The 26486-nt window shown below is 28.9% G+C and overlaps 1 protein-coding gene across 3 annotated transcripts in view; it reads left to right on the top strand.

Annotated features, from left to right (window-relative positions):
* LOC107452702 (uncharacterized) overlaps window positions 1-26486 on the top strand; it is a 188605-nt gene that overhangs the window by 115578 nt on the left and 46541 nt on the right. Inside the window, exon 1 of one of the 3 annotated variants that reach the window (XM_043047021.3) lies at window positions 13271-14504. The exons of the other annotated variants lie outside the window; for them this stretch is intronic. The gene's annotated coding sequence lies outside the window, so the exon portion shown is untranslated. Of the gene's footprint in view, window positions 1-13270; window positions 14505-26486 lie in introns of those variants that run through there. 3 annotated transcript variants of the gene reach the window in all.

Raw genomic sequence — 26486 nt, 5'->3', positions numbered from 1 at the left:
AAAGAAGAATAAATAAGTGAAATAAAATTTAAAAAAAAAGCGTAATACAACCAGCCTATAAGTGCCCCCACCCCCCCTTACCCTTCTCGTTACCTCAATGATCTAATCTGAATTATTACATATAAAAAGAATATTCATTGAAACAGCGAGAAGCATTCATGTTGCCCTGAAAGCGAGAGGGGAAATATCCCTACAGATTTTCCCTATTTAGGTACCTTTTTTACCGGGACCTTTTTTTCCGGGACCTTTTTTTCCAGGGACCCTTTTTTCCGTACCTTTTTTTCCAGGTACCTTTTTTTCCGGGACCTTTTTTTCCGTACCTTTATTTCCGGGACCTTTTTTTCCGTCTACCAGAAAGATTTAGATAGTTGATTAGAAAACTAATTGAGTATTTTTAACGCTAAGATTTTCCTTATATAGCCTTAAAATTTAGACATGTACATTTTTTAATGGAAAAAATTGCCATGATGGCTCTTGTTAGGTGAAAGTCATTATTCGTTTGCCACTATAAATTTTCAACAACATCATCATCAAATTACTTGGCTATTATTTAAGCTTGGCAGTAACTTCAACTCGCCAAGTTAGAGTGTAAACCTTAGAGGAAAAGATCCAACTTTTCCTAGTTTTTTTATTGCCATTTCTCTCTCTCTCAATGTAACATACACAAGGACTGGGGATGCCAGAGCGTAATGATTTATGGAGCCACCTTCTGACATATCCAGATAGATTTGTTTACCTGTCGCTGTCGGTTGGACACTAGAAATTGTTGAAAGGTGGGCGGGTCCCAGAGACAGGCAGACACAGACCCAGGATGAAAGATGGAACGTATTTTTCGACGGCTCAAAGCTTGATGGCGCAAAATAAATTGAGTTTATATTCAGAAAAGGAACCTGATGGGGGGATTTTCTGGAGGGAAAAATGAAAGAGGGAGTTAAGTGATGGAAAACCCAAGGAACATTTGTGTGCGGTGTGTATTAAGAAAAGCCACCTTAGCTAAGTTGTGAGAGAAGTTGAGTTGAATTCGCAACTTAATTTTGGAGAAGTTCTTCATTATTCTATATTCTAGCCATTATCTATTATTTTTTCTATTAGTTTTATATTCTATTGTTTACCTTTGTTTCGCAATTTACCTCAGAATTCATTTATTTGTATTTTATTTTAAAAAAATTATTAAAGAACTTTTAATATATATTAAAATTGTTGTCTGCCTTTGAAGAACGATCACAAAGAATGTTTTTACACCAGCAAAACATATGAAGTCTCTTTTAGAATAGAGCTGACCGGCCTGTGTAGGGGTCAAGGAACTGGCCTTGCATCAGAAAGGTTCTGGGTTCAAATTCCGGTCGAAGTATGGATGTTCTTTCATTCTCTGTACTACTATCTGTCCTTACTGTGGGAGTAACGTTGGCCCACCTAATATGGTGCCCCTGAAAGAGTGGTCAAAAAATCTGCCCTTCAGATGCCTGTATGACGAAATGTCATTCTCCAGGTGGGCAACGGAAAAAAAATGAATAAAAGTCTTTTAGAATAGTGGATCATTTCCACTTATTCAACAATTAGAGTTAATTTCATTTTCCGGTCCGAAAAAGTTAATCTTTTTCTTATTGCGTTAGGACAATGGAGGTGGCTTACTTCTGCTGTCAAACAGAGGGCACCATAAACTAGGTCTGTAAAACAATTTCAATGCATTTACCAATGTATTAGTGCCCATCAAAAGTGGTGGTAACTATTTAACATTTAAGTGGCTTAGTTAGATTAAAGTTAAATATACCACAGATATTTTTTTTTGGTGCTTGCACTAAGCAATATTGAACAGCATAACTGTTCAATAATTATATATTATTAATTATTAAGTTGTTATTTGTTTTGTATAAATTGTTTTGATCATAATATTTTCTTTATAGTTTACTTTATAGTTTATACTTTATAATTTACAACACTCAATTTCTTTTCTTGTTTGTGTAAAGTTTTCATCAACATAGGGGCGCACAAACACTTGTTACTTGCATATCAGGTTGACTAACGAAAAGGACGCATATTTAGTAACGTTGGTAGCAAATATGATAATTTTTATCTTTAAATTAGTGTTTTAAGCACTAAATATTTTAGCAGTAAAACTAGTAACATATTTTTTAGAAAATTAAATATTTTCAATTATTAGAATTAATTAAAAAAACTGATATTTTAAATTTTTTTTTGTTGCCTTTTATCAATAATTAATATATATATATATATATATATATATATATATATATATATATATATATATATATATATATATATATATATATATATATATATATATATATATATATATATATATATATATATATATATATATATATATATATATATATATATATATATATATATATATATATATATATATATATATGAGATAAAAAAAGGGAAAAAACTGCATACATATTTTAAAGAGTAATATAAGTTTGAACTAAATATTATAATTAAAAAAAAATTTATAGGGTTTAAGCAAAAATCAAAAATTAAAAAATAATTATTATAGTACATATTAAGATTCAATATTTATATGGTATTATACTATATTATTACTATATTTGGGGGAGTATTATTAGATGTTTTATGAATTTAAAAAAAAAAAAAATTCATCTTTTTCCAGAAAAAATCATATAAGCTGCAAGAAATTTAAAACAAAATTACAAACAGTGATCAGTTTAAAAACTATCGCTTTCTTTCCTTCTCGATTATTTCATGTTGCAATAACATAGTATTAAAGCATCGGAAATCTAAATACCACGTGCAAATGCATGGCGCTAACTCCCGAAAAACAACGTAAAAATAACGTATATTTTGGATGAAACATGCACAAATAAATAGTATCAAAGAGTGTTAATGTAAATGCGTGATTAGAAACTCGCGTGTCGTAATAACATCGTAGGTGAAATAACGAATCAGAAAAAAGAAGAAAAAAATGCTTGCATTTACAATGAAATCAGAACGAATAAAGTAGAAATGCATCGTAGAAACTGTCGAAAAAAATGATTGAAAAATAACTTGGATTTATGATAAAATCGACACAAACGAAGTTCTTCAAAACGTGATTATTTAAACGTGCGATTTGAAACTCGCGCATCGTAATAATGTCATAGTAAAAATAACTGAATTTTCAAAATCACGTGCAAAAGTGCAGCGATAACTGTCTTTAAAAAACTCAAAAAAATATTTAGATTCATGATGAAATTGGCAAAAATGAAGCGAGTCAAAAAGGGATAAATGAAATGCGCGATTTATAACTCACGAGTCGTAATATCGTAATAAATGTATCGGTATTTTAAAAACCACATGGAAATTGGTAATGGTATTAAATTTCGTCATGAAACACAAATTTATTAAGAATAAATTACTTTGATGCTTATTTCAACGTGTATGTGAAGTACAATATGTTTTAAAACGGTACAATTGTTATTTATTGAAATTATTCAACAAGAGCTTGACTTTAATTTTTTTTTTAATAAAGTAATTTTACATTGAGTGGTTTTCAACGAATTAAAAACATTAAGTACAGATTTAAAAAAAATCAAAATTTTAAGTTCAAAAAAAGCATTAAAGATTTTACATTTTCAAGCACCAAGATTTCACAAAAATCTTTTTAAAAATGCATTTCCCTTCCTTCATGATGAATTACAGCATTGTATCATAAAATATGAAATGCACATTTAATACTCGAAAATTTTTCAGAATTACATTTTTTTTTTTTTTTTTTTTTTTATAATCCATGAATAATAATTGAGGAAAATGATTAAATTGAACCAGAAGTGTGACGTCACAGTAGAGATTAAGTTAAAATCATTATTCACTGAAACTGTTAGAAATTTAATTAATGTTGTTTAAAATTTTGAAAAATGCACAAATGGCTTTTGCGTTCTCAACATTTCTTATAAAATATTTTAAGGTATAAAACTACTTTATTTAAATACAATTATACCATCAATAATTTGAAACATTTAAATATTTTTACCTTTAAATAATGAAAAATTATTGAAGAAAGCAAAATACACGCTTTCTTCATTTCAAATACTCTTTCTTACAAATACTCATTGTTACTTCTATCATTAATTTATTAAAAATTATTAAAAGTGCAAAAGTGCAGGTGACTCTTTTTCTTCTCTTTTGCTTTAAGATTGTTTTAAATAGGTTTTATAGTACTGTTGTAAGGCGTTTTGTATTTGACTGTTGTTTGTGCGTTGATTAGAGACCCGTTGTATTTATTTTCTAAATTTGACTTAAAATTTCCTAATATAGCAACTAAAAATTTTCTTCAAAAACATTATTATTATAAAAAGTTTTTTAACCTATAAACGAACAATTATTACTTTAGAAAAAGTAGCTTTTGTTACCATAAAAATTATTTCTTTCATACATGACTTGTTCTTTATACCACTAAGTTATGAGACATTCCAAGAAGTCACAATAATTGTGTGCAGAAAAATTATATTTCTTAAAAATAATTATAAATCTATTTCGTAAGTTATTGCTTTTTTGTGCAAATCATGCACTTGTTAGAAATGCATAAAATTATTTTTTATATTCAACATTGCAATTGAAATATTGCAATATACTTCTGTAGTTCATACATTGTCTCGATAATCTTTAGCGCTGCCGCTATAATGGTTTTTCATCTTTACGTTGCATTTTGTTATGCTACGGAAAACTATAAGACTTAACTTGAAACTACAGTAGGAAACTGGTATAATTTGATTATACTAGCTAAAAAAAGTCAATAGCATCTTTTGAAAGTTAGGTAGGTACTTTATTTATATCGCACTAGAGCTGCACAATGAGCTGCACAATTGGCTGCACAATTGGCTATAGTCTGGGAAATATCCCTGAGGAACCCATGCTATTGCAATTATGATCCTCTGCGGAGGGGATAGCTCCCCTGCTTTGATAACCCGACTACTTGCGCGTGAAGTCGAGCACTTAACGGTAGAACAGTTTAACGAGGACCGGTACCGCGCACCCTCGGTGCCTACGCAGGCTGATTAATGTTTTCACCCACCCGCTTACTGACCGCAAACAGTGATGCTTGACTTCGGTGTTCTACTGGAAACCGTGTCTTTACGATCAGTCCACGTGTGGGACAAATCTTTCAAGAAATGTATATTACCTGCATTATGTTCGAAAATATATTTTTTGTTTTGTTTTGTAAGAGTCAGCCAGATACCCGAAGAATTGGTTTTATAATTATAAGATATTTTTCTATTAATTTTCTCACGTGTATTATATTTTTTTCTCAAGCTCTGGTCAACCCACAACTAAAAACAGCTTTTATATTTCCTTAAAATTTTAGTTTAACAAAATTTTATACAACAGTGTATATCAATCAGTGATAACAAAAAATAACTGCCTACTGTTATAGCAATGATTTCTTGTGATAAGAACAAATAATTAAATATTCACAACCAGACTCTACCCTCTTATTCATACAATTATATTATTTTATTTCATAATGTAAATGAGTGTTATATAGTGAATAAATAATCACTCATCTGCAATCGAATTTAACCATCATATTTGTACAAAGAACTTTTTTTTTTATATCACAGTGAAAAATAATACTATTTTATGATAAGAACAAATAATTATGTATCCATAACCAGTTTCTCCTAGCTTATCTGTACAAAGAAGTAATTTTATATTATTTTGTATAGCAATCCTAATCTGTGATACGAACAATTTATTATCTAACTACAATCATATTTTCCCATCCTATTCTTGCATAGAGATAATTTTATGTTTTAGAGTATAACAATCACATATTTTGATGATGATTAAGCACGTCAAAATCAAACTTCGTGATTTTTACTTCTAATCTAAGATAGCTAGACAGAATTACAGTCTTAAAAAATCATATTTTGACACAGGATATAAAAAAAAGTTCTTTATTACATATGAAGACGATTTAGTACTCATCTTTGCCCATTACCATCAGTTTTGAAGTCTCGTAAAGTAACGTGTAAATCTCTCAACAAAAAAAAGAACCATGGATAAATTTTCAGCGCTTAATTGCAGATATCAAATCAAGTTAACCTTGCAAAATGAGACATGATATTATCCAATGACATCTACCGCTTTGGAATTTATTATCTACCTTTTTAATCAAAGGACATAAGAACCCGTAGAATTCCGGAAATACACATCATTTCCTCCAGAACATAGTCCTTTCGTTGATTCAAACCCTGATGCTTGGCGCGATTGCAGTGACAGATCTCACTGAGAAACCCAAATTATAACACCAGGTGCCCGTGTTTATAGCCTCATTAACATGTCAAACGTTGAGATTTGAATCTTTTTGAATCCCCCTTTTTATGACGTTTTCTGGCGTCGCACTTTTCTATTCGACGTGCTGATTATTATTCTCGAAATGTAGCCATTTTAGTTTGGGGTAAAAACGAAGCTGGAATTACAAAGTTGTCGCCATTCTTTCAACTTCAAAAAGCACTGAGACATCTTGATGTATCCGGGTCGGCACGTGTGTACTTATGTGTCGCCAAATGAGAGATTTAGTGTTCTTGGCTTCGTTCGTTATCGTGGGAAAGCGAATTTTGGCATTCAGAAAAACGTTCTTCAAGATTTAAGATGACTTAAATTCTGAGATTAGTATTCTGTTAGTAAATTAATTGTGTTTGGATTGTGTTTAACCTATATATTAAGAGAATTTATGGGCGTTCCAAAAATGACACATTAGGCATGAAATTAATATATAATTTCCTTTGATATAGGTAAATAGTAGTTTAAGCAACTAACTCATGAAATAAATTTATTTTATAACATTGACTTGATGAAGGTTTTAAAACTCTGAATAATAATTGTTCATTGAAAATTGCAGTATATTGTGAACTAGTACGATCAAAATAATGAATGGAGAATTTTAAAAAGTTTTTTTACTGCGTTTTAACAAACTTGTTTTCGTATCTGCGAATGTAAACTCTTGCAATTGAAATTTTGATCATATCGCTCATTTGATCATACAATGACGTAACTGATAATAACTCTATTTAGGTTGATTTTGCAGTTATGTCATTGTTTCACCAAATGAACGATATTCGGATTACCTAGAATGTTCAGATCTCCACTAGAGTACCGCATTCTAGTAGGGTCGTAACGATTAGTATAGTCACGATTACGATTGGAATTTTGCAATCCAAATTTCGATCATATTCTGATAAGCTAGAATTTACAAGTCTCTAATAGAGTATCATGTTCTAGTAGGATAGCAGCGGTCAGGACACGATGATAAAACTTCATAGGGGAGAGTGGAGTCAATTGTAACATTTTTTACTTAACTATTTTTAACTAACAAAAAATCCAATATATTATTAGTATTAATTGACAGACGAGTAAAGTAGACTATCCTCTTCCAGAAAAATAAACCTTATTTTAAATGTTATTATATTAGTTATTAACAATTTTTGACAGTCGTGCACTTGTTACAATTGGCCCCACTTACGGGGTCAATTGTAACAGTTCATAAATTCAACTGAAACATAGTTAATTATACATATTATCATAGTTGTGAAATATTTTTTTATTGATCAAAATAGTAGTGATATTTTAGGAGTAAAAATAATAATGAGCAGAGACCTAAAGGGTTAAACTTCTAACTTTAAGGGGTTAAAAATTTTAATTTATGCTGTGAAAGGAGACAAATAAAATAATGCACATTCAACATAATATAAATGATATAGGAAACTATTGGTGGTTCTTAAAGAGTTAAGTAATGGTTCGTAAACATAACATTATTTATTTTCAACTGTTACAATCGTCCCTTTACTTATTGTTACAATGGTCCCCAAGACGCCATTTCAGCTTCATTTGTTAAAAACAATGCTAGTTAATTAACAAAACTAATATTTTTTTTGAAATGTTAATTAAGGTGTCCACTTACATATTCGGTTAATAATTTTTATTTGTTTAAACAAAATTACTTTGTTACAATATAATATTCTAATACCAAAAAAAGTACTTACGTAGCGTGAAAATATCTGTTGTGATGTAACTCTTTCAAAAGTACACAAAAATGGTTGCCAGCAGGGTTGTACATGTAGATTTATTAAATACACCTTGTGCGCCACCTAGGAACCAAATCTAGAACCCGACACTCGAAATTTTTGCTCTGTTACTATCGTACCCTGTTACAATTGATCCCACTCTCCCCTACTCTTTGTTTCCTAACCACTACAAGCCGAAGTTATCATCCTTTTATCACCAATCGATCATCAGAAAAAAACGAAGAACAAGAAAGCACGAAGAAAGTTAAGAGAAACAATAAGTTTCATTTATTGCACATAAGCTGCAAGTAAAACAAAGGGAAATTATAGACATATGAAAAAAAAGGGGCGGGGGGAATAATAATGAAAAAAAATAACAGACAACTGATTAAAAGAAAAAAAAAGGATGAAATTTTTTTAAGAAAACAGGAAAATAAAAGATATATTTTCATGAGCCCACACTATTATATTCGCAAAAAAGAGTGCTTTCTGATATTGTATGAATATAGCCAAAGCAAAATATATTAATACAATAGTGTGAGGAGCACTCAAAAAAAATTTTACAAAAATTACAACATATATATATATATATATATATATATATATATATATATATATATATATATATATATATATATATATATATATATATATATATATATATATATATATATATATATATATATATATATATATATATATATATATATATATATATATATATATATATATATATATATATATATATATATATATAATAAATAAATAAATAAATAAATACAAGAAAACACTAAGACACACTCTCTTAATAGTGACAAATTAAATATAAAATTTCTTTCTAATATGGAAAAAGACTTTAATAAACAATATAGCATTAAACCAATTAAAGATTTTGTCTTCTCCCTTAAGAATTATGAAATATATAAGTTCTACGATCTTATTATTAACTTTTCTTTCATTTACATTTCAAAATTCTTTGTTTCGATCTTATAAAAGCCAAAATGAGCAAAATTTTGCCTAATAATAAGAAAAGTTTAGATAATTTATATTTCGTTATTAACTTTCAAAATCCTATTTTCGATAAGATCAAATTTCACAACATTTTTGAAAATTTTAAAGCTTTATTTCCATTAAAAGATTTTAACATAATTAAAAGTTTTAAATATAACAAATCTCTTGGTAGAACCATATTTAACTATAATGATATAAGCAAAAATTTAGAGAGTATTAATATATCCGATTATGAATGTCACTGTGAGGAGGATAAATATTTTGATTTTGTTGATAAACATCATAAACATATTATTACTGGTAATTTAAATATTATAGAAAACTTGGAACTTAGAAATTTAATGATAAAAGGCACAAAATTTAGACCCATTTACCATATATCAATCAATAAGATTCTAAAATACTTTCTTAATGATCTCAATAGTTTTTGTTTAAAGATATCAAATAGATTCTGTTTACCTTTAGGTATGCTAACAGAATGGTAATGTGGAGTTTATTATTACTTTAAAAACTTTATTTTCAATAATAAGGATAATTTAAATAAGAATAACAATTCAACAAATTTTTCTAATATTGTTCAATCAATTAAGCAACTTCAAAAAAAATTTGTAATTACTCCCATAGACAAAGCTAACAATAATTATGCTATATTCTGTAAAAAATTCTATGCTGAACTTTTAAATACGGAATTAAAATATAGTAAAAATTTTGAACTTAGTAATTTCAATAATAATATTGCCATTAAAAAAATGTTAGCTTTTTACAAGAGATTAAAAATTAAAATTAGCAATATACAATTTCCTTACTTAATTATCAGTCCTAAATTTCATAAAATTCCAGTAAAATTTAGAACTATCACATGTGGGTCTAATACTTATTTAACTAAACCTGGTACCATTTTCTCTAACTACTTAAATAAGATTATTAACTATATTACTAAAGAAGGTTTCTCTTGGATAATCACTAATAATCAACCGATTTTAGATTTCATTAAACATAATAAAATTAATTCTATTGCGACTTTTGATTTCCAGGATCTTTTCAATAGCATTCCCCTTTCTAAACTAAAAGATGTCCTTTTGAATTATTACCATGATTTTAAAAATATCCTTTGTTGCGATTTTGATTATTGGGAAATTCTGATTAATTTTTGTCTTTTTAGTAATTATCTTTACAATGGAAGGGATATTTTTCTTCAAATTAATGGAATACCACAGGGATCTAATTATTCATCTCTCTTAGCTAACTTATTTTTGCATTATTATGAAAAAAATTATACTCTGAGTATTAAATTTGTTTTTAGATATATTGATGACTTAATTATCTTTAATTTCCAAGATTTTACTGTTTTATTGTATATACCCTGAGGAATTAATCTTACTTCGTAATCATGATGATAATATTAATTTGAATTTTTTGGATTTGGGTATTATGAAAGTTGAAAATATCTGCTTTGTTGATTTATACGATAAAAGAAATGATTTTAATTTTAATATTAATAAACTAGTTACTTGGAATTCTAATGTTTCTAGGAGCATCTATTTAAATACCACTTTTAATGAAATGAACAGAATTAAAAGAATATGTAGTAATATTTATTTATCCAAAAAACAAATCGATAAACTCCTTCAAAATCTGATAAAAAACAATGGATACCCAACTAATGTAATAAAATTTTATATAAAATCATTAAATTAATCGTATATTTTGGTGGATATATTTACTAAACATTTTTTTTTGTTTGTTAATTTTTATGATTTTCCCATGTGCAAATCCATTTCAGGCCAAAATTCATTGCCAAAATTATTTACTAAATAATTTCCTTTGTTAATCTATACAGTTTTTCCATGTGCAAATCCATTTCGGGCAAATCCGTGGATAAAATTGTTTGCTAAAAATTTCTTTATTAATTTATACAATTTTCCATGTGCAAATCCATTTCGGGCAAATCCGTGGCTAAAATTATGTACTAAAATTTTTTCTTTGTTAATCTTTCCATGTGTAAATCCATTTCAGGCAAATCCGTGCTTAGAATTATTTACTAAAAATTCCTTTACTAAATAATTTCCCTTGTTAATCTATACTGTTTTTCCATGTGCAAATCCATTTCAGGCAAATCCGTGGTTAAAATTGTTTGCTAAAAATTTCTTTATTAATTTGTAAAATTTTCCATGTGCAAATCCATTTCGGGCAAATCCGTGGTTAAAATTATCTGCTAAAAAAAATTTTCTTTGTTAATTTTTCCATGTGCAAATCCATTTCGGGCAAATCCGTGTTAAAATTATCGATTAAAATTTTTTCTTTGATAATTTAAATAATTTTTCTATGTGCTAATCCATATCGTGCAAATCCGCGGCTAAAATTATTTGCAAAGCAGGCAATTTATGTTTCTCTTTTCTATTTTATATTTTTTCTTAAATAAAATCCATCTTCTAAAACTATTTATGATCAATTTTTAAAATTATCCAGTATAATATTACCTTGTGCACATCCATTTCGGGCCCATCCTTGGTAACTAACAAATCAAAACTCAGAATAACAAATCACTTCAGCAGTGCAGTAGGAACGACACTTTAAAACCCTCTTGTTACACTCAATTTGTGCTTTTGTTTTCATCTTTTGTTTTCATATTTTGTAATCTGGCAATCTTGCTGCGAAAACATTTTTAAATCATTCTTGAAAAATATCCGTCCATGTAAGTTGTTATGATTTTGCTACTCGCTTTATAGTCCCCCCTTTTAATGTTTTTTCTTTTTATTTTATTTTATTATCTGTTTTTACATGTTATTTTTACTTTTTATGATCTATTTTTTTGTAGTTATTTTATTAAAGAAAAAAAATTTGAGTGCTCCTCACACTATTGTATTAATATATTTTGCTTTGGCTTTATTGATACAATATCAGAAAGCACTCTGTTTTGCGGATATAATCGTGTGGGCTGAAGAAAAGATTATATCTTTTTTTTCCGGCTTTTTTTCCGGTTTTTTAATTAACATTTCATTTTTCTTTTATTTTTTTTCTAAATAAAATGTTGTTTGTTATTTTTTTACATATTATTTCCCACCCCCTTTTTTCATATATCTATAATTTTTATTTGTTTTATTCTTCATTTTGAACTTATATATATATATATATATATATATATGTATACCTGCCGACTTTCAATCTTTCCGAGAATGGATTTTCCAAGTGGTAGTAAATCAATTAACAAAAGCAATCTTACTCAGAAATATATTTATATTTTGACCACGGTGAAATTCGACATTGTATGGATTAGTATGCTTTTATATAGTTGTTGTAATTATTTACATGTAGTGGTGGTCAAATTCATTTAACATTATCATTATAATTCAAAAAGTTAATTGGAATAACATGAGTACTACTACCACTGTAAATATGAAAATAAAATCTTCCGGAAAAACCGGAAGAGTTGGCAGCTATATATATATATATATATATATAAATATATATACATATATATATTTCGAATTAAAAATTAATGTCTCTAAATTCAAGGAGTATAACCAAAATACCATAAATGTCGATTAAATAATAAGATTTTAAGCGTACGTAACTATGTATATTGTATTATATAGGTATACAGGGATTGATCAAAATAATGGAACCACTTCTTTATTTACTTTTTGTAAAAAAAGAAATTTTCAACAAAAAAATATTTAAGAAAATTTTACATCTTTTGTAAAATTTTCTCTCAAAACTGTAGTCATAGTTTGAAAGATCATGGTTGAAGCTCTTGAAAATGTCATTTTTACCCATACAAATGAAAAATGAGCATTAGAAGTTAATAACATCTTTCTAGCTTTAACACCAGAAATTCTGAAACCATTTTATAGGATTATTATAGAAGAATGCCTTTTTTTTTTAAAATTATAGAGTGATATTAAAAAAGAAAATCAACTCTTAACTTCCTACACTCATTTTGGTCGATGCAAATTTTGCATGGGTAAAAAAAAAAAAAAAAAAAAAAAAAAATCTAAAAAGCTTCAGAAATGACATGACGTCCATAAAAGTGAACTGGTGGCCAGCAACACCCCTGTAAATTCTCACGTATGACTCTAGGGACTGTTGCCTGCACCTCTCCGCATTCGCGGTATGAGTGTCAAACACATAGAACAGTGTGTGTGCATGAACCCTGCTCGGATCTAAACTCCGCCTTAAGTGTCTCCTGATGTTGCTGGGATGGTTTCTGGTCCTACTTTCCCTTCAGGTGAAGACAAACGAAGAATCAGGTTGTAGATTGAATCTGGACTCATCCGTGAAGAGGACATTATCCCCTTGAAACTGTGTCTAAAGTTGGTGTTGCCATTGTATGCATCATTGTTAACGCTCTCTTTTATAGGAGTGAGTGGAAAGAAATCGCTACCCTTCTGGCATACAGTTCTGTCTTATATCTAGCCTTCTTTCAACTATCTTCCGTGAAACTGATGTTCCTGTGGCAGGTCACAAGAGAGTTGTGTGACTGTAGACGTCATCTTTCGCTTGACTGCAGACACCCAATATCAGTCATCATTCACCGAGGTGGCTCTCGGGAAACTTGGTCTTCCGGACACTGTTGTTGCACTGCATAGCACTGTTGTTGCACATTAGATATGACACTTGGTGTTACATCTAGTTCACTTGCTGCCTTTTGGGAGTGCTCTGCTTAAAGTCTACCGACGATTCTCCCTCTAGTACCGTCGAGTGATGCGTACTCATATCACATAAAATACAGCCAGACTATTCAAGAAAGTCACTACTGTATAGTATAGTGGAATTAGCTGGACACAGACTTTCATAACTCAGAAAGAGTTATCAGAAGACTGACGTTCAGCCGCTCTCATGAATATGTAAGTTTATCTCAGCGACACTGATATTATATGCCACTCAACAGTGCCAGTTTCGTGTGTTTTTTTTTTAGAATAAATGTGGGAGAATGTTTTCAATCTCTTAATTTTGTCAACTAGTGCATTACTGATTATATGAATTGATATTCAGATTCTTAGTGTGAAAGGAGAGTAAAATGTTTTATTGATAAGAGTTTTTGAGCCGCTTTGTTTAAACCATATGTCGTGATAACCAAGAACATTGCACTTTGGGTTGTGATTTAGGTTTCTTGGTGATCAGTAATGAAGGCAACCTGACTGTGAAGATCAACTTATGCAGACAATGTATGTTCTGACTCACAATATCAGTGGAAGAGGTTAAACTTAACTGAATTTAACAGTGGGTACCTATCATGAAACAGCAAGGACTAATAGCGTGTGCTGTGTTGGTCAGTATTTAAGAAAACGGTATTTTATATCCGTCGTGCATCAGTGCATCAGTCACCATTTACCACACGGGGAGTCTTCGGCTGGCCTGAGATCGAAACCACGAACTCTTGGACATGAGCCCAGTGCCCTACCAACCAGGCTATCTCGGCTCTGAAGGCGGTATTCAAGAATGATGCATGCAAGTATCAATGTGAGTGATAAAAACTTATTTGTTCTTTGTTGGATTTAATATTTTGTTATAAATGATAACAGTAGTGGTGATAAAAATAATACTAATGATAACAGAGTATGATTATTCATAATTATAATTTTAAAAAATTATACTTTTATGCATCACGGAATTTTTTTTTCTTTTGTTCTACAACCACAAAAATGTTTTAAAATGTTATTGAATAAAATTTTTGTCAATTTGTTAATTTTAAGGCGAGAAAAAAACATTTTCTGTGTCATTCCCCTGCATATGATAATTTTCCATGTACCATTTAAAAAGGACTTTAATTATTTCTAGTTTTGAAAAAGAAAAGAATTTAAATGAGAAAAAAAAATGTAACAAATGAATTAATAATTTTCGTTAACTCAAGTATCTTATTATAGATTTAATAGGGACTTATTCAATTTTTAACTTTCAATTATTTCAGTCATTTAATAGTGCATGATAAATTTTAATTAAAATTAAGTATTTTTTGACATTTTTTTGAGTACTTAATATTTATCTACCTTATGAGTGCTAATTTTGCTGAAAACATGTTAAATCGGACCTAATTTTAGCGTAATAGTTTCTATCTGACTGCATTAGGATCACAGTCAAATTTGAAATTTATTGAGATTGTTCTACTATATATATATATATATATATATATATATATATATATATATATATATATATATATATATATATATATATATATATATATATATATATATATATATATATATATATATATATATATATATATATATATATATATATATATATATATATATATATATGAAGTTAAAAATATACTTGGAGAAAACATGGAAAATAATAAAGGTTAATGAAAAGAGAAGAAGAAAAATAATTGTAATAAAGTATTTTTAAAAAATATTTTTAAAGAAATTTAGAAAATATTTATTAAAAAGCCAGAAAAAAGAAAATGAAAAGATATAATCTCTTCATCAACTCGCACGATAGTATTCGCAAAAAGGAGTGCTTTCTAATATTGTATCAAAATAGCCATTACAAAATATGTTAATGCAATAATGTTAGGAGAACTCAAAAATTTTTTATATTGCCATTTTGATACAATATTAGATAGCACTCCCTTTTACTGATATAATCGTGTGAGCTGATGAAAAGATTATATCTTTTCCCTTTCTGTTTTCTGGATTCTTAATAAATATTTTTTTAAACTTTTTGTGAAAATGTTTTTTATGAAAATATTTTATTTAAATAATTTTTCTTCTCCTCTTCATTAATCTTTATTAGTTTCCATGTTTTCTCTATATTTTTTTCAAACTTCTTTAATGAGTTCTATATTCTTGCAGCTTATGCGCAGTAAATAAAACTTATTAATTTTCTACTTATTTCTTTTTACTGATACACGCTAAAAAAAAAAAAAAATTTTTTTTTTTGAATATACTCACTCACATGCTAAACTTACAAATAGTATAATCATATTTAAAAGTTGAGTATTGCACATAATTATTACATTGCTAATTATACACATGCAAAACCACAGCATGCGAGTAATAAAATCAAAAATATTTTTAAAAAATATGAACTTAGCATATTGACCCAAATTAAAGTGAGAAAAGAAGAAAGAAAAATTCCTAGGAAATTACGTGTTATCTCTTTGCCATCAAAATATTGTTCTTATTGTTGTTTTAAAATAAGTTTCTTATCTATTATAAAAAAAAAGAAACTGTGGCTTCAAGAACATAATAAATTTCAATTATTTACATTACGTTATAAAATACTGTACTGTTTTAAATTGCAAATTAATGCAACGTTCGGTACTTAAAAGCCAAGTTTGTCACATTATTAAACCTCAAATCTACCATCCATTCCGTTCAATCCTCAATATTGTATCAATCCAAGCTAAACTTTGTTCGATTCTCTCGAATTTGATTACGACTGTCTCTGAATACATCCGCAATTTCATGAACATGACGGACGAGCGGTATTAACATCCTGGTATATAAGGATGGAGACAAAATCTTGATTCCATCATCTTCTTTTTTTTTCTTCCTCTTCATCGTCCTTCCCATCCCTGCTGTCGTCTCCTCTGTCTCAATCAATGCGACAGAAGAAAAGGAGGAAAAGGAGGAAGGAGATGCTGGAATGTGATGGATGGAGCAGGAGATGTGGTAATTTGCAGGTCGGTCACACCCGGGGATCAGGTCGCGGTTTGGAAGCTGTTCCCCATTAATCTTCCTCCCTTTCTGCAACCTGTCACTCCTTTGCCTTTCTTCTTCTTCTTCTTCTTCTTACCAAAGTTGTATCTTTCTTTTTCCTTTTTGATCAGCTTAGCTTTGCCAGGAGGAGGAAGATTTATTGGGTTCTGCAGAGGAGATGAGGAGGCATTTAAGAATTTTTGTCTTCGGCCACTGGCGACTTGTGACTTCGCTGGACAGCCCTTGATTTATGTCGTCTTGACCATAATATGTTTTGGGATTATGGAGAAAAAAATCAACAGCAGTAGAGCGAGTGAGTGGCTCTTTAGCATTTCGTTTGCAATTTTCTTCATAAAATGACTATGATTTTACACTATCATATACTTTAAAGTGTAAAGCAGCACAGCCAAATTAATATTTAATTTTAAGTTAAAAAAATATCTAGTCATATTTAAATTTTTGGAAAATGCATTAAATAAAATACTCTTTAGAGGGAAGATAAAATGAAACAAGACAATCTCGAGGATGAGAATAAAAAAAATTAAAAGAATGGATGGGAAATAACGACGAATGGATGGGAAATAAAGTGAAATAATTTCTAGAAAGAAAATAATATAATCTCTAGAAGGAAAATAAAAATTATTTAAAGAAAGAAAATGAAATATAATAAAATAATTTTTGGAAGAAAAATAAAATAAAACAATCACTTTAAAGAAAAGAAAATAATTGCTAGAATCGAAATGAAATGAAATAATCTCTAAAAGAAAAAAAAATAATCTCTGAAACAAAAATAAAATAAAATAATCTCTAAAGCAAAAATAAAATAAAATAAGATAATCTCTAAAGCAAAAATAAAATAAAATAATATCTAAAACAAAAATAAAATTAAATAATCTCTAGAACAAAAATAAAATAACCTCTATAAGTAAAATAAAAAAATCACTTGAAAATAAGGAAAATAATTGCTGGAAATAAAATTAAATAATCTCGAGAAGAAAAATAAAATTACCTCTGGAAGTAAAATAAAATAATATCCAGGAAGAAAAAAAAATAATCTGTTGAAGAAAACTAAATTTGAGTTGTCTCTGAAAAAAAAATGTTGACTTTGTTTCTTTATTGCATAAATTTTTAAATATATAAAATCTAACATTTTTTGATTGGCAAAGCTTTCAGATCAAGATCTCAATCTACTACGTAAATAAGACCAAAGAACGTTTTATTTATTATTATTAATAGTAAAAATATTCAAAAATTTATTGCGTTATCTTGTTTGTTTAGAATAAATTTTAAATAAAAAAGAATTATTAATCAATGTGTTACATTATTTAGGTGGCAAAGTTTATTTATTTGTAGAAGAGAAGATTACGCCAACGTTTGATGTTTGACGCATTTCCAAATAAAACTTGCATTCGACAATCTGAATCGAGCAGCAGTCGGACGTTCACCAAACATCTTAGAACCAAAAAAAGTTTTAAATTCAATGTTTGATTACTTATTCTTTTACCCCCTTCAGAAAAAAAAGGGACGAAAATTCTTAAAGGAAACTTTTTTACCTATCTATTATTAAGAAGAAAAAAATGTCAGAATCAGGAAAAGCTTTAATTTTGAGAAAATGGCAAGTATTTGTGATCCAATTTTTTAAAATAGGTAAAATCATTACACCACTGCTCATTGATTTTAATAATTTTCATTATGAATATCATTTTCATTATAAATCACTCATTGAATTTGATAATTTTTATTATGAATCACTCATTGGTTTTAATGATTTTTATTAAGAATATCAATTTTCTTAATGAATTACTCATTGATTTTTATAATTTTCATTATGAATGTGGCAAAGAATATGCTCATTATGAAAATTGCTATTGATTTTTAATAATTTGACTTACTAATTTGATTGAATAATTTGATTGATTAATTTGATTTAATAATTTGATTGACACTCGCTGATTTTAATAATTTTCAAATTTGTTGGATAATCCCGTCGAAATTTAATCTTTCTTTAAAAAAAATTGGTTATTGAGTTTCAGTTTTTTCACTTAATTTGAGTTTCGGCTTCTCAAACCTTGGCGAAAAAACTCCATAAAATCCTTCAATTCTTTTGAACTAGTTGGCTTTTTTGCTCTCCATGGCGTAAGAGCTTCAAAATTCAACTTCGATTTCGTGAAACTAAAGCATGTTTACTTTAAATTATCAATTTATAATCAACAACTTTAAAATTCGAAAATTGCATAGGTCATTTGTGTAAACATTTCGTTATTTGTGTATGTTCCCTCTAGAGTTAGAGAAGGAATCGGAGGATGCAGAGGAAATGATGCATCTGTCAAAGAGACAGAGATCGGGCCGGGCAACAGACGGACTCGAGAGTTTTTGGAGAATGAAAAATCTTCACCATCAGGCTTTAATGGTGAAAAGGCTCTTCAGCCACACCATTAGCCTCCACTACTCACCTCGTGGGGGGCCAAGTTTTGGCGATTAATTGCCCTCTCCAAATTAAATTGAGAATGGCTCTCTTAGAAATTAAGTTATCGTCTTTCTTGACATATTGAAAGTAAATAAGTTAAGCTTGTTTTTTTTTATGTAAAATCTCTCAGATTGTTTTGTTTTGAAAAAGAAAGTAAGACGCTTAAGTGAAAGAAAGATTTGTTTTGAATTTATCATCTTTAAATATTGTTGTAAATATCGTGAAAAATTTTAACTAAAATTGCTCACCACTCCCAAATAAATAAACAAATATAATAAATAATATCGATATAAAATAAATAATATTTGAAATAAACAATTTCAAATATGACAAAAGCATTTTGATTGTTTTTTTTTTCTTCTTATTTTTTCTGTCATTATTATCAATAAGGTTTAATGTATATAGCAGTTGATTTGCATTTCAATAATATCGAATAAAATACTTCTAAGATATTTAGCTTTGAAAGCTTATCTCGGAACTATTTTAACAAATTTAAAATGCATTTTTTTTTTATTTTGAGATGAGAATAATAATATTTTATAGGATACACTATGAGATCTCCTTCTCGCTTCGCAATAATTTTTATTTCTTATTGATAATTAGGTAGCAAAAATAAAAAAATATTTATTATCCTGCTTGCTTCGCACTCATTTTTATTTCTTATCAATAATTAGGTACTAAAAATCAAAAAATTTTCAACCAAAGAGTTCTACCAGGGTTTTTTTTCTTTAGGTTTATATTAAATATTTTTAATTGTATTACCACCTACTAACTTTCCGATTCTACCGAGATAAAATTATAATCTAAGTATTTTACCCTATCACCATTTGAATTTTTAGAGCAAGTTTTAGTATTTAAGTACGGTTACACTAAAAACTTATAAATATTTTTCGCCAAAAATATACTTTAGCAATAATGCAACATGTTAATTTCGCTTTGGAACTTTAAAGACATAGTTATTTTATATTTATCTTTTTAATTCTATTCGGTGGTTGAACACAGTTTCGAATAAAAAATTTTAAATGACTAATTAAAAAGGAAATATAACTTGTTTACCGTTTAATAAATATCAGAGAGTAACTAAATATCTTCCATAATAAGGTACTATTATGTGATTACTTTATAGTAAAGAAGCAATACTTTTCGTTTCAGGTCTTTAATTTTTGAACAATACGTAATTAAATTCAAAGACATAAAAATAATCGATAATAATATTCAGGAAAAGATGATAAACTTTATTGTAAATACCGTTAAATAAGGATTAAATAAATAGTTTACAATTAATTAAAGCTCTGACATTTGCTATCTTTAGGCTTATGACAGTCAAAGATATCTGATTTTCCCTGCTTATTAGCAATCATATCACGTGATTTTTCGGTACATTAGAAATGTTCTAAACGTCAATACAGCAATTATCTTTTCATGATATGTAGAGCTAATGTTTCAATGCAGACATTGTTTCAGAATAGACTTTGTTGATGCTTCCACGGTGCTATGCTTAAGCTTTTATCCCAAGAAAACACTAGCTAGAAACTTTTTATGGACGCAATTCGAATGCTATCTGGTCAAAATATTACAAAACAGAATAAGCTGAAGATAAAATAATGTTGAATAAAATCTAACATTGCCATTATCTCATAAGAAGAAACTGTAGCGGAACAAAAAGTTGCACGGTCCTAATCTGACTTAATTATGGTTTTGCAATGACAAATTTTCGCAGAACAGAGTCTCGAATAATCACAAAATTGAGTGGAAGATAATTTTATGAAGACAAATTATTGCGTATCATTGTCGAAAATGGTTATCTCAAATTAATAAAATTTTGCGATGACAAATTATCTGGAAACAGCGCCTTCAGTGGTCATTATCTTGTGTGACAATAGTTTTGTAAAGACCAATTATCGTGGAATATTAAATTTCCGTTTAATGAAACATATTTAAAAAAAAATAGCCATAATGAGGAATGGGAAAAAATTTAATTTGGCGCATTGTTCTTCATACTATCGCCAAGTAATTTTCTCAAAAAATGCAACCCTGTCGATGATTTTTCTTCGCCTTATGAGCGTGCAGGGGCAAACAAACATTCAATCCCTCACATAAACAGCAACACTCGAGACATTAACATCCTCTCAACCCCATCATGTATGTATTTTTATCTTTGATGTGCATATACATATATATGTGCACTTACACATTTAAAGATAAAATATATACATTGGCGCACTTTTTATTTCCTTGCAGTGATCTTCTTGAACCTGGCTGTGAGTGATTCACGCTCTTTTGATGTCATATCGCCAAAAACCCTCGAAATTTCGCCTAATGAAGAAGCATCAAGGCTTTTGCTTGGGTTCATTTGGCTAAGCACGGATTTAGACTGAGATGGTGCGAGATCTTTATTATTATTAGCTGAGGATCTTCCTTTATGTCTTTTACAGTGAAGCGCAAGAGCAAGAGATGAGGATGCGGGAGAAGGGATGAGGAAAGAGATGCTCATGATGATGCTCTATATACTCACTTATAGAATGAGGGATGACGGTGGCTTTGAGTCAGAAAAAAATTCATTCATCTCCCTGCTTGAATTTAATTGTGTGAGGTATTTCAATTTAAATGAATAATAAAATGGAAAGAAACAATTTTAATATTTTTGAAAAGTATTTTAAGTTGTAGGAGATTTAAAATTTTCTTTGTTTCGGAAGATTAAAATTTAAATGCTTGTTTTTCGCAATTTTTTTAATTAGTTAATTCATGATTTTTTATCATTAAAATACGACCAATATATCTATAATTATCACTATAAAGCTACAATTAATATATTATTTCACTACTTTGTACACACTAAGAAAGATAATTAATTAAAAGAGAAAATTTAATGAAAGGAGTTTAATATACAGAGTAACATCTAGAAGATGATGGCTTACAGTGTAAGCGTTTAGAAGATAATTATTTACAATGAAAGCATTTAGAAGATTATTACTTACAATATAACTGTTTAGAAGACGACTATTTACAGAGTAAGTGTTTAGAAGATAATTATTTACAATTTAGAAGATAATTATTTACGATTTGGAAGATTATTACTTACAATATAACTATTTAGAAGATGACTATTTACAGTGCAAGCGTTTAGAAGATAATTATTTACAATTTAGAAGATAATTATTTACAATTTAGAAGATAATTATTTACGATTTGGAAGATCATTACTTACAATATAACTGTTTGGAAGATGACTATTTGTAAGCATTTAGAGGATAATTATTTACAATTTAGAAGATAATTATTTACAATTTAGAAGATAATTATTTACGATTTAGAAGATTATTACTTACAATATAACTGTTTAGAAGATGACTATTTACAGTGTACGCGCTTAGAAGATAATTATTTACAATTTAGAAAATAATTATTTACAATTTAGAGGATAATTATTTACGATTTAGAAGACTATTACTTACAATATAACTGTTTAGAAGATGACTATTTACAGTGCAAGCGTTTAGAAGATAATTATTTACAATGTACGCATTTAGAAGATTATTACTTACAATATAACTGTTTAGAAGATGACTATTTACAGTGTAAGAGTTTAGAAGATGATTATTTACAGCTAATCACTTAGAGAATGATGATTTACAGTGTAAGGGATTAATCTCAGTATAAGTGTTTAGAAGATATTTATTTCCAGTGTATTTCCAGTATAAGATGATTGTTTACAGCATAACTGTTCAGATGATGACTATTTACAGCTCAAGCGTTTAGTTACAAGCGTATAGCACATTATGTGGGAATAATATAGGTTAATAGAAGCATTGAGGCCTATGTATGCTGCGAGATTAAACTTTCCTCTTTCCGAATGTTTGAATTAAAAAGTTTGATTTTGCAAACCTGTTATAAAAGCAAAAATTCTATATATGTTTCAACATCTAACAAGAAGAATATAAAATGAAATGATTAATCCCAAGAAAAGAAACGAATGATATATTTGATAAGGAAAAGAATTCATTCGCTTCAAAAATTATTAAAGTGGGAAAATTGACACATTTTGAGCTCTCAAAAACAAGGCATTTTCATGATCAACAGATAGTGGTGAGGAAGAAAAAAGAAAGAAAATTTTTTAAAAACAAGAAAACTAGAAATTGTCAACGAAAATATGAATAAATGTGAAAACAAAAAAAGAAATACCATGGAATCCAAGGCAAACAACGGCGATTGAAAAATGTAGATTGGGGCAGAATAGAGTGCTTCCAACTTTTATAGAGGAAAACTCGTGACTTTAACTAGCGAATCGGAATTCAAGTAAATGAAATAAAATTCCAGAACGTCAATATGAGCTGATATGACAGTGGTAAAAGAAATTTGTTATTAAAGTTACATTTATAGCCAATGTTTCAATAATGTGCGGCAATAGTTAATTTATCTAATCTAGAATGACGGATATGTCTGCCATGTTCCCCTAATCAAAATTTTAAAGCATGCTTAGTTTGTCCAAGATTGCGTTGGTGACATATGTGGTAAATGCTTTAGCGGTTATCAGCACTCATAGAATCTTTACAGAACTTATGTTCAATTTTGCCAACAGGCTTGAAAGTGACTTTGAAACCAAAATGGGACGAAATGTTAGCAATCTTGTTACAAATGGAGGGGGAAAAAACAGTACAATAACAAGTTTAGTGTAAGGATAAGAAGAAAGGGCGTTTGTTGTGTAGCAAGTTTAGCCGGAGCTGTAAGGAAATGACGAAATGTTCACTGTAAGCAAAAGCAGAAAACGGTGTAAGGTGAAATTATAATCCACTTATAAAGTAAATTGAATGCTGGAGTTAATTGAGATCACTGCCAATTGAACGCGATTGAATCTTAAAGATCAAAATCTCTGCCTACAAGACAAAAGTACAGTCTTTTACACCAAGAGAATTTGAGCACATAACGAACTTTTTCGGCGAAATAATGCATGAAAATTTCACAACGAAATGGAGTGCGGGCTTAATCAATTTGTTTATAGAATTAACTATTAAATTGGAATGCAGTTTTTTTTTTCAACACAGGAATTATAAAGGGGACAATATCTCAATAACAAAGCCTTGGTATTTTTATACATTGTGTATTTAAATAATCAATAGTACCAATAGGGCATTATATAATCAATAGGACATTAGAGAAGAGAGCAGCAACGTGAATATAGAGCATAGTTGGAACAGCGGAACTCTAAATAATTTACCTTTTTTTGCGGAGTGTTAATTCAGTCAATTTTATAGATAGAGCCGTGGTGGATTAGAGGATAGAGCGTTCATCTTCCAATGAGGTAAACCGGGTTCGAATCTCAGCGATGGCTGGTTGATCCGCACCCGGCTCGCCCCGGACTTAAAATATCGTCAGTGGTAGACGGATAACAGGTTAGAGCAGTGTTATCAGAACTTATGATTTTTGTGTATCCTTTCTACATTTTTCGTAACGCTGTGTACCACTAATAAAAAAAATGAATGTATTTTTTTAAAAATATGTTTCCTTTTCCTTTTTGGTACAAAGTTTTGTAGATACCAACCAGTGATCCATATTCTATGTTAGGAATAAAAATTATATTTTGCAAAAATAATGAAAATAAGTAGAATTTATTACAAACCTTTACTATAAAAAAAATTGCACATAAGTTAAAAATCACAACTGGTTGTTGTCACCATTAATTATTAATTGTCAACTCTGCAAAAAATAGCCTATAGAAAAATGCATAATCGTAAATTTTCATGGCTAGCTTTGTTTTTAAGTAAAAGTTTTTGAAATTTTCGTTTGTTGCAAGATATTTCGCATAAGAACGTGTACCCCCGCTAAACTGTTCCCGTACCCCTGGGGGTACGCGTACTACACTTTGGGAAACACTGGGTTAGAGTCCCCTTGCCGCCAGGTTAACCATTGGATGTTTTCGCATTTTTCTTCTCCATGTAACGCAAATGCGGGAAAGTTCCTACAAAAAGTCCTCCATGAAGACGACTTTCTCCCAATACTATATCCAGGAGCTCCCTTGTCTTCTGGATTGGGTTCAAAACTACCAGGTTACGAAATTGGTCATGAATAGTCGTAAAATCAAAAATTGGGTCCGCTGTTCAACGACGTTTTTTTAAATAAAAATAAAATTTTATGCATAAAATTCATTAAACAATTGTGAACATATATACCAAAGGAAAACTACAAATTAATTAAAATAATTTAATGATAAATGTTTTAAAAATAACAAAAATTTTCAAATCCGGTTTATCTAATCTTTCCGGTTTATCTAATCTTAATAAATATCTTGAACTACATTTAGTGCAAGTGTATAAAATAAAATTTATTACGGTTTTTTCGATGAACTGAAAACTAAAAAGAACTATTATAAACATTGAGAATGGTTATCAAAGAAACATTTTTCTTTATTGTTTCAAATTTGTTCATTTTACATTAAATTAAAATGGTTGGTGTGAAATACTAATGCGGTGCATATCCTTTTCTTAATTATAAACTAAATTGTGATTCGAAATTTTTTTTTCTCCTTTTCTTTCTCATTGACATCATACTTAAATACTTTCCTATAATTATCGCAAATACTAAATAGGGCCAGGATATCCTGGTTCGCAGAGTGCTGGACACACGGCCGTGAGAGTGGGAGTTCAAATCTAACCGACAGTAAACATTGACTGGTGCACGTTAAATATGTCGGATCACAAAGTCCTCCATGTTCCCATAACGAATTATGCCTCTGGGGGTTCTGAATTGGAGATTGATCATTCTCTGGCTCAGATCAAAATTGCGATCTGTGCATGAATAAATGTGTGTATGAATGGGTCCACCCTAACAATGGCCCTATGTATAATCCTCGAACTACTTAGTCCTAGTACGTGGAAATCCGATCCTTACATCAAAAATTATTGCCAGAGTTAATATTTTTTTTTTTTTTTTTTTTTTTTTTTTGACGGGGTACAACTTTCAAAAAATGATGAAACACGATAAGATAAAGAATCTCTCTTTTTTTTCTCTCTTTTTTTGAAAATGATAATTTTTAAATGTTAAATCAACACTCTAATGAAGGAAAAATAAAACATTAAAAACTAAATCTGTCGAGGTAATTGGAAAGTGATCCCAGCAACTTACAGAAACCGACAATCGTACACCAAAACTCAAAAACAGTTGTCATTTTAAATTCAATTTCTCCCAATTTAATACCTAAATACAAACTAAAATTGACAGAAAGTATTAATATCGCCTGTTCATTTCCTGTTATTCAATAACTTGTAACCATAAGAAAAAGAAGAAAAAAAGACGACTGACTCAGAAATAAAGTGAGAAATTTCTTGTGTCCAT

The sequence above is a fragment of the Parasteatoda tepidariorum genome, chromosome 10 (genome assembly GCF_982258835.1).
Source record: "Parasteatoda tepidariorum strain Cologne lab strain chromosome 10, Ptep-v5.0, whole genome shotgun sequence".
NCBI lineage: Eukaryota > Metazoa > Arthropoda > Arachnida > Araneae > Theridiidae > Parasteatoda > Parasteatoda tepidariorum.
This window is presented reverse-complemented; position numbering and strand designations above follow the sequence as displayed.